This window comes from Notechis scutatus, chromosome 3, assembly GCF_049901735.1.
Source record: "Notechis scutatus isolate UNSWTSFEM ecotype Mainland chromosome 3, rNotScu1.2, whole genome shotgun sequence".
Taxonomy (NCBI): domain Eukaryota; kingdom Metazoa; phylum Chordata; class Lepidosauria; order Squamata; family Elapidae; genus Notechis; species Notechis scutatus.
Genome location: NC_142011.1, coordinates 497888 through 507932, shown reverse-complemented (window position 1 = coordinate 507932; position 10045 = coordinate 497888).

Below are 10045 nucleotides of genomic sequence, written 5' to 3'. Positions count from 1 at the left end.
TCCTCTCCCTGAAGAGGGGCACTCAGTGTAAGGCCTTGGGGAAGGCTGGCACGCCACCCCAATCGTTGTGGTGTGTCCCCTTTGACTCATCTGCCTTAGGGTCCCCATCCCTGCCCCAGAGCCACAGAGAACCATCCCTGGGCAGTGCAGGAAGCCAAAGGAGACGTCCGGCCTCCCCTAAACCCATTCCCAGCCCCTCCCAGGAAATCGCATCCCCCCAGTCCAACTTCTCCTTCTCCTTCTGGAGCTCAGCCAGAGGTTGCCTCCCTGGCACTTCGGCCCTTTCTTCCCTGTCCTGCTTTCTGGGACGAGACGGAAGCCCCCCACAGGTGGCCCCCAGGTACCGGTTGACCCATGTTTGGGAGTTTTGCCCAGCACTGAGGCCAAAGTGGCTGAGGCTCCCTTTGCCAGTTTCCAAAGAGGAGGGCAACTCTGCCCTCCTCTCCTTCTCTGCACCTCCTCCACGGACTCCGATGCCCCGAGAGATGCTGGCAAGGCCGGCCTGGAGCCCTCCCTTGCCCTGGAGATCCCTGGATCTTGTTTCCATTGATCGCATCAGCCCGAGTCCTGCCCTTCAACTCTTCCTGGGACACAGAGCTGCTGGCTGAGGGATCCTGCCCTCTCTGGCTCTCTTAGCACTTCGTCACCATCTCTGAGTGGCTGCCACACGGCCTCCTTTCCCCCACCTTTTGTGATGACCATCCCTGTGGGTCACTTTTGGCATCCCTTGTAACCTTGGCTTATTGGCAATAAAAAGATTTACCTCCCATAAAGGGATCTTTAGAAGACAAACCAAAAAGAGGAGAGGGGAGGGGAGGGGAGGGGAAGGGAAGGGAGGGGAAGGAAAGGGAAGGGAAGGAGAGGAGAGGAGAGGAGAGGAAAGGGAAAAAGAAGGCAAGTAAAGATGGTGATAATCATGATTCAATCAAATGAGGGGGGCTCATCAAGAGCTCCTGGAGCATTCAGAGAGATTGGCTGATCCTTAATTCGAACAGGAAGTTTTCCCTCAGGGTCACAGCAGCACCGGAAAAACGATGCCAGCTCCTGTCTCTAATCCTGACTTCATGAATGCGGACGACCAAAAGCTGCTCCAGCAGGGAGGCTTAGACCATTTCAGACAAATTTGCAGATGACACGAGCTGCCAGGAATAGGCCGCATCCCAGAAGACAGACTTGAATGACAGACTTGAACCCTGGGCACCATCTAGCAAAATGAATTCCATGGGGAGAAAAGCGAGGTTTTATCCTTAACAAGAAGAACCAAATGTACAGATACAGATTAGGTGAAATGTGGCTCAATCGCAGTAACTGTGAGAAGGACCTTGGAGTCCGAGTGGACGATCCCTTAAACAGGAGCCAGCTGTGTACTGCAGCCTCCAAAAAACGCAATCCTAGGCTGCATTAACGGAGGGACAGACATTAACATGAAGTGTTCATACGGTTTTTGGCAGATTGTGCATTGTGTGATTAGGTGAGACAACCCAGGAGCAAATATACACGGAGGTCTGTATTTAGATATAGTGGTTTTATCCCTACAAAAGCGGATATACACATACAGGTACTTTGAGGCAGGCCTTGAACAAACAGCAATCAGCTTTTACAGCAGGGAAGCAACAGGGCCTCTACCATTGCATCATCATCAGTGGTGGTAAGCAACCAGTTCGGCCCGGTTCAGCTGAACTGGTAGCAAATATTCCTACCAGTTCAGCCGAACCGGTGTTAAAAAAAAAAGCCTCCCACGATCAGCTGAGAGGCAGAAAAAAAAAGCTCGGATGATCAGCTGAGAAAGGAGAAAGAAGAGAAAAGCGCAGGATTGGCCTCTGACCCCCCCTCCCCCCTGCACTTTTCTCTTCTTTCTCCTCTCAGCTGATTGGTGCTGCTGGTCTCAGCTGGTGTGGGGAAAGCTGCGCATTAAGTGTGGGCGCATTAGGTGCCCATGCATGCGCAATCACTGAACCGGTAGTGGAACAGGTGGGATCCTCCTGCTGATCATCCTTGCAGCATCACAGTATTACAACGTCACAGCAGCTATTAAATCATCATTGCCCTGACGGCTTTAAAATGCCCTGGTAAGGCCCATTTGGAATATCCCATCCAGTTTGGGTAACCACAATATAAAACAGAGTCTTGTGGAGACTCCGGAGAGAGGGCAGAGAAGAGCAACGACGAGGATTGGTGGCTGGAAGCTAAAACCTAATGGAGAGCGGATGCAGGAAGTGGGTAGGTCTAGTTTAATGAAAAGAAGGACTAGGGGGACACGAGAGCAGCCTTCCAGGATCGAGGGGCTGTTAGAAAAAGAAGAGGCAGGACAAGAAACAATGGATGGGGACTGAACAAAGAAAGAAGCAACCTAAAACTAAGGAAAAAAATCCCTGACAGAACATTAACCAGGGGAACAGAAGTTGCCTCAGAAGTTGTGGGTGCTCCATCAGTGGAGGTTTTGGAGAAGAGACTGGAAAACCATCTATCTAAAACGGTATAGGGTCTCCTGCTTGGACCGGGGGTTGGACTAGTCCAGGGGTCACCAACCTTTTGGACCTCAGGGACCACCAAACCCATAATTTTAGATCCCAGGGACCACTAACCGGTTCTGTGGGCGTGGCCTAATTTGTGCATGTAAATATTGAATTTTTTACTTAAAAAAAGAGCAACTTTTACCCAAAATCAGGCAAAGCAGGCAGGTAGATTGAGTTGCTCACAGATTCATTCAGAAATCTATCTATCTGCCATCAGCTAGCTCAATCTGTCACATAAAATTTACTTGCAAGCAAACTCACAAAATTAACTCACAACACACCATGCATGTAAATATTGAATTTTTTATAAAAAAGAGCAACTTTTACCCAAAATCAGGAAAAGCAGACAGGCACATTGAGTTGCTCACAGAATCATTCAGTGATCTATCTATCTGCTATCAGCTAGCTCAGTCTCTCAAATTTGCTTGCCATGAGTCTGCACTGAATTTGCTTGCAAGCAAACCTTCAATCCTAAGAGAGGTTCGGCTGTGCTGAGCCGAAGATCTAAAGACTAGCTAGAAAGCAAGAAATCCAACCATTTCCTGCTTCCTACCTAATCTCAATCTCCCGGCACAGCAGAACAGATGATGGTCGGAAAAAGGAAAAATAGCAATTTAGCAGGCAAGTTTACCAGGTAAGGAGTGAGTGGGAGGAGAGGGTTCCTGCGGGCCATGTGGGCGGTGCAGCCTTATGTTTCTGCGCAGCCAGGATTAATTGCTTTGGGGGGTGCTCTGGGGGTGAGATTTCTCTGCGGCCCACCAAAATTTTCTCATGGCCCACCAGTGGGCCATAGTCCATCGGTTGGTGACCACTGGACTAGAAGACCCCGAAGGTCCCTTCTAATTCTATTATTCTGGGCCTCAAAGTCCACTCTTGGCTAGGCTGCAGGGCAGCCTCTCAGTTGACCATGTTTATGCATTTTATGCACGATGTCTTTCGTGACTTATTAGATCAGTTTGTGGTCGTTTACCTGGAGACATTTTGATCAACTCGGCATCCCTGCAGGAACCCTGGCAACATGGGCGGCTGGTGTTGCAATGCTTGCGGGACAACCACCTGTTTGCTAAGTGCGAGAACTGCAAGTTCGCACAAACCACGATCGACTTCTTGGATCATCATATTTCACCTGCCGGTGTGGAAATGGACCCAGAAAAAGTTGACTTGTTACAGGCATGGGAACCTCCACAGCGGGTCAAAGATGTGCAGCGGCTGTTGGGGTTTACGAACTACTACCGCACATTTATTCCCCACTTTGCTGCCTTGACTGCTCCCCTTCCTAATCTGCTGAAGAAAGGGGAGAAGTTCCATTGGGATGCTGAGGAGCAGGAAGCCTCCAATGTCCTGAAGGCCGCCTTTGCCTCTGAGCCCATCCTCAAACACCCTGATCTGTTCCTGCCATTCGTGGTGGAAACTGATGCCTCCAATGTAGCCACTGGGGCAGTGCTCCTCCTGGCCTGTGCCCCTGCAGGCACCTTGTTCCCGTGTGCCTATTATTCCCAGAGGCCGCTGGCTCCAGAGAGAAATTATACGATATGGGACAAGGAGCTATTGGTGGTTAAGGTCGCTTTCGAGACATGGTGGCACCATCTGGAGGGGGCTCGCCACCAGGTCGAGGTTCGGACCATCGCAACTTGGAACCCTTATGTACGTCCCAGACACTGAGCCAGCATCACGTGCAATGGTCGCTGTTTTTTGCTCGATTTGATTTTCGGGTGACCTATGTTCCAAGTGGATGGAATCAGCACGCTGACGCACTGTCCCGGAAGCCCAAGTATACCCAAAGGGAGGACAAACTCTTGCCTCAGACGGTGATCCCGTTGGAGTGGTTTGCGGCACTGAGGAACCTGTGGACCTTCAAGGCAGGATTCAGGAGGCGCAGTGGCAGGATCCATTCGGAGCAGCTCATTGTTGAGAACTGGATGAGGATGCGAGACGGGACATTCCTTAGGCATATACAGGGGACCTGCTGCAGTTCCGTTATCACATCTATGTACCTGGAGGTCATCTTCATGGCGTTACTCTATGCCAATGCCATGACAGCCCGGCAGCAGGTCACTTTGGGGTCTTCAAATGCTGCACCTCATCTCTAGGATGTTTTGGAGGCCGCAACTCCGGCATGATGTATCGAGATATGTGGCGTTGTGTGGGATCTGTCAACAGGCCAAGTACACTATGGGTGCACGCCCTGGTCTCTTGCAGCCGCTACCCATGCCAGAAAGACCCTGGGGGGCAGTCTCATTGGGCTTCATAACTGAGTTGCCCCCCATCAAAGGGCGCCAAACCATTTTGGTGATGGTGGACATGCTGATCAAAATGGCCCACTTTATTCCATGTTCGGGTCTCCCTACAGCAAGGATGACGGCCCAGTTATATCATGTATTCTGATTGCATGGACTACTGGACCGAATAGTGTCAGACCAGGGGGGGTTCAATTTATGCCATGCTTTTGGCAGATTCTACTTGTGGAACTGCAGGTACAGGTGTGTCTGTTGTCCGCCCATCACCCCGAAACTGATAGGGTACAAAGAGAGTGAATGCTATCTTAGAGCAGTACCTCTGCTATTTCAGCAACACCCAACAAGACAATTGGGTGGCTGTTGCAGATTTCGCTTATAACAATGCCCAGCATGCATCCACCCACATGTCCCCATTCTTTACCAACTACGGCTTTCATCCACAACTCTTCCCTTTGGCCCCGTCTGACTCCCTGGTGCCGGCAGTGGATACGTTTCTGACATAGCTGTTGAAAAAGCTCTATCACCGCTACTTGGGACCATTTCCAGTCGAGGCAGTGATGAATCCTGTGCCATTTTGCCGATCCCTGTCCTTGTTAGAAGCAGTAATGGCTGACAGTCCTCATAGGCCAGCTTCACTGCCGCCAGACCCAGTAGCCCTCAGGGAGAGGGGGAGTATGAAGTGAACAGCATCCGAGATTCAGCCAGTTGTGGGGTCGGTTTCAGTATCTGGTGGTATGGAAAGATTATGGGCCAAAGGACCTCACCTGGGTAGATGCCACAGATGTCCATGCTGTTTGTCTGGTCAGTGACTTCCATGCCTGGTTTCCTCAACATCCCCAACCGCATGGTCCTGGGGGATGGGGCCCTGCTGGAGGGGGGAATGGTGTAATGCACCTCTTGCAGTCTGAATCCGAGGAGGAAGACGAACAGCTGAAGGAACGTGAGGCTTTGTTGGCTATGGAGGAAACTGGGCATCACCAATGGATTCTCTTACCTGGTCCAATGGCCTTCTCTGAGCTGGTCCAATGGCATATCTCAACGGGTCCCATGGCATCTCCCAGCTGGTCCAATGGCATCTGCCATCTGGTCTAATGGAATCTCTAAATTTGTCCAGTGGCAACTCTCAGCTGGTCCAATGACATCTCTTAGCTGGTTCAATGGTCCTTTCCAAAATGGCCAAATGGCATCTCTCAATTGGTCCAATGGCATCTCTTCCCTGGTTCAATGGTCCTCTCCCAACTGGTCCAACGGTATATCTTACCTGGCTCAATGGTCCTTTCCAAAATGGCTGAATGGCATCTCTCAACTGGTCCAATGGCATCTCTTACCTGGTTCAATGGTCCTTTCCCAACTAGTCCAATGGTATCTCTCAGCTGGTCCAATGGCATCTCTTACCTGGTTCAATGGTTCTCTCCCAACTGGTCGAATGGCATCTCTCAGCTGGTCCAATGGCATCTCTTACCTGGTTCAATGGTCCTCTCCCAAATGGTTGAATGACATATCCCAACTGGTCCAATGGTATCTCTCAGCTGGTCCAATGGCATCTATTACCTGGTTCAATGGTCCTCTCCCAAATGGTCGAATGGAATCTCTTAACTGGTTCAGTGATCCTCTCCCAACTGGTCTAATGGCATCTCTTACCTGTTTCAATGGTCCTCTCCCAACTGGTCGAATGGAATCTCTTACCTGGTTCAATGGTCCTCTCCCAACTGGTCTAATGGCATCTCTTACCTGGTTCAATGGTCTTCTCCCAACTAGTCGAATGGCATGTCTTACCTGTTTCAATGGTCCTCTCCCAACTGGTCTAATGGCATCTCTTACCTGGTTCAATGGTCCTCTCCCAACTGGTCGAATGGCATGTCTTACCTGTTTCAATGGTCCTCTCCCAACTGGTCTAATGGCATCTCTTACCTGGTTCAATGGTCCTCTCCCAACTGGTCCAATGGTATCTCTCAGCTGGTCCAATGGCATCTCTTACCTGGTTCAATGGTCCTCTCCCAAATGGTTGAATGACATCTCCCTACTGGTCCAATGGTATGTCTCAGCTGGTCCAATGGCATCTCTTACCTGGTTCAATGGTCCTCTCCCAACTGGTCCAATGGTATCTCTCAGCTGGTCCAATGGCATCTCTTACCTGGTTCAATGGTCCTCTCCCAAATGGTTGAATGACATCTCCCTACTGGTCCAATGGTATGTCTCAGCTGGTCCAATGGCATCTCTTACCTGGTTCAATGGTCCTCTCCCAAATGGTTGAATGACATCTCCCTACTGGTCCAATGGTATGTCTCAGCTGGTCCAATGGCATCTCTTACCTGGTTCAATGGTCCTCTCCCAACTGGTTGAATGACATCTCCCTACTGGTCCAATGGTATCTCTCAGCTGGTCCAATGGCATCTATTACCTGGTTCAATGGTCCTCTCCCAACTGGTCGAATGGCATCTCTTAACTGGTTCAGTGGTCCTCTCCCAACTGGTCTAATGGCATCTCTTACCTGTTTCAATGGTCCTCTCCCAACTGGTCGAATGGCATCTCTTACCTGGTTCAATGGTCCTCTCCCAACTGGTCTAATGGCATCTCTTACCTGGTTCAATGGTCTTCTCCCAACTGGTCGAATGGCATGTCTTACCTGTTTCAATGGTCCTCTCCCAACTGGTCTAATGGCATCTCTTACCTGGTTCAATGGTCCTCTTCCAACTGGTCGAATGGCATGTCTTACCTGTTTCAATGGTCCTCTCCCAACTGGTCTAATGGCATCTCTTACCTGGTTCAATGGTCCTCTTCCAACTGGTCGAATGGCATGTCTTACCTGTTTCAATGGTCCTCTTCCAAAGGGTCTAATGGCATCTCTTACCTGGTTCAATGGTCCTCTCCCAATTCCTCCAACGGCATCTCTTACCTGGTTCAATGGTCCTCTCCCAACTGGTCCAATGGTATCACTCAGCTGGTCCAATGGCATTTCTAACCTGGTTCAATGGTCCTTTCCAAAATGGCCGAATGACATCTCCCAACTGGTCCAATGGTATCTCTCAGCTAGTCCAATGGCATATCTTACCTGGTTCAATGGTCCTCTCCCAACTGGTCCAATGGTATCTCTCAGCTGGTCCAATGGCATCTCTTACCTGGTTCAATGGTCCTCTCCCAATTGGTCGAATGTCATCTATTACCTGGTTCAATGGTCCTCTCCCAACTGGTCTAATGGCATCTCTTACCTGGTTCAATGGTCCTCTCCCAACTGGTCCACTAGTATCTCTCAGCTGGTCCAATGGCATCTCTTACCTGGTTCAATGGTCCTCTCCCAACTGGTCCAATGGTATCTCAAAGCTGGTCCAATGGCATCTCTTACCTGGTTCCATGGTCCTCTCCCAAATGGTCGAATGGCATCTCTTACCTGGTTCAATGGTCCTCTCTCAACTGGTCGAATGGCATATCTTACCTGGTTCAATGGTCCTCTCCCAACTGGTCCAATGGTATCTCTCAGCTGGTCCAATGACATTTCTTACCTGGTTCAATGGTCCTCTCACAAATGGTCCAATGGCATCTCTCAGCTGGTTTAATGGCATCTCTTACCTGGTTCAATGGTCCTCTCCGAAATGGTCTAATGGCATCTCTCAGCTTGTCCAAAGGCATTTCTTACCTGGTTCAATGGTCCTCTCACAAATGGTCCAATGGTCCTCTCCCAAATGGTTGAATGGCATCTCTTACCTGGTTCAATGGTCCTCTCCCAACTGGTCGAATGTCATCTCTTACCTGGTTCAATGGTCCTCTCCCAACTGGTCTAATGGCATCTCTTACCTGGTTCAATGGTCCTCTCCCAACTGGTCCAATAGTATCTCTCAGCTGGTCCAATGGCATCTCTTACCTAGTTCAATGATCCTCTCCCAACTGGTCCAATGGTATCTCAAAGCTGGTTCAATGGCATCTCTTACTTGGTTCAATGGTTCTCTCCGAAATGATCTAATGGTACCTCTCAGCTTGTCCAAAGGCATTTCTTACCTGGTTCAATGGTCCTCTCCCAAATGGTTGAATGGCATCTCTTACCTGGTTCAATGGTCCTCTCCCAACTGGTCGAATGTCATCTCTTACCTGGTTCAATGGTCCTCTCCCAACTGGTCTAATGGCATCTCTTACCTGGTTCAATGGTCCTCTCCCAACTGGTCCAATAGTATCTCTCAGCTGGTCCAATGGCATCTCTTACCTGGTTCAATGGTCCTCTCCCAAATGGTTGAATGACATATCCCAACTGGTCCAATGGTATCTCTCAGCTGGTCCAATGGCATGTATTACCTGGTTCAATGGTCCTCTCCCAAATGGTCAAATGGAATCTCTTAACTGGTTCAGTGGTCCTCTCCCAACTGGTCTAATGGCATCTCTTACCTGTTTCAATGGTCCTCTCCCAACTGGTCGAATGGCATCTCTTACCTGGTTCAATGGTCCTCTCCCAACTGGTCTAATGGCATCTCTTACCTGGTTCAATGGTCTTCTCCCAACTGGTCGAATGGCATGTCTTACCTGTTTCAATGGTCCTCTTCCAACTGGTCGAATGGCATGTCTTACCTGTTTCAATGGTCCTCTCCCAAAGGGTCTAATGGCATCTCTTACCTGGTTCAATGGTCCTCTCCCAATTCCTCCAACGGCATCTCTTACCTGGTTCAATGGTCCTCTCCCAACTGGTCCAATGGTATCACTCAGCTGGTCCAATGGCATTTCTAACCTGGTTCAATGATCCTTTCCAAAATGGCCGAATGACATCTCCCAACTGGTCCAATGGTATCTCTCAGCTAGTCCAATGGCATATCTTACCTGGTTCAATGGTCCTCTCCCAACTGGTCCAATGGTATCTCTCAGCTGGTCCAATGGCATCTCTTACCTGGTTCAATGGTCCTCTCCCAACTGGTCGAATGTCATCTCTTACCTGGTTCAATGGTCCTCTCCCAACTGGTCTAATGGCATCTCTTACCTGGTTTAATGGTCCTCTCCCAACTGGTCCAATAGTATCTCTCAGCTAGTCCAATGGCATATCTTACCTGGTTCAATGGTCCTCTCCCAACTGGTCCAATGGTATCTCTCAGCTGGTCCAATGGCATCTCTTACCTGGTTCAATGGTCCTCTCCCAACTGGTCTAATGGCATCTCTTACCTGGTTCAATGGTCCTCTCCCAACTGGTCTAATGGCATCTCTTACCTGGTTTAATGGTCCTCTCCCAACTGGTCCAATAGTATCTCTCAGCTGGTCCAATGGCATCTCTTACCTGGTTCAATGGTCCTTTCCCAACTGGTCCAATGGTATCTCAAA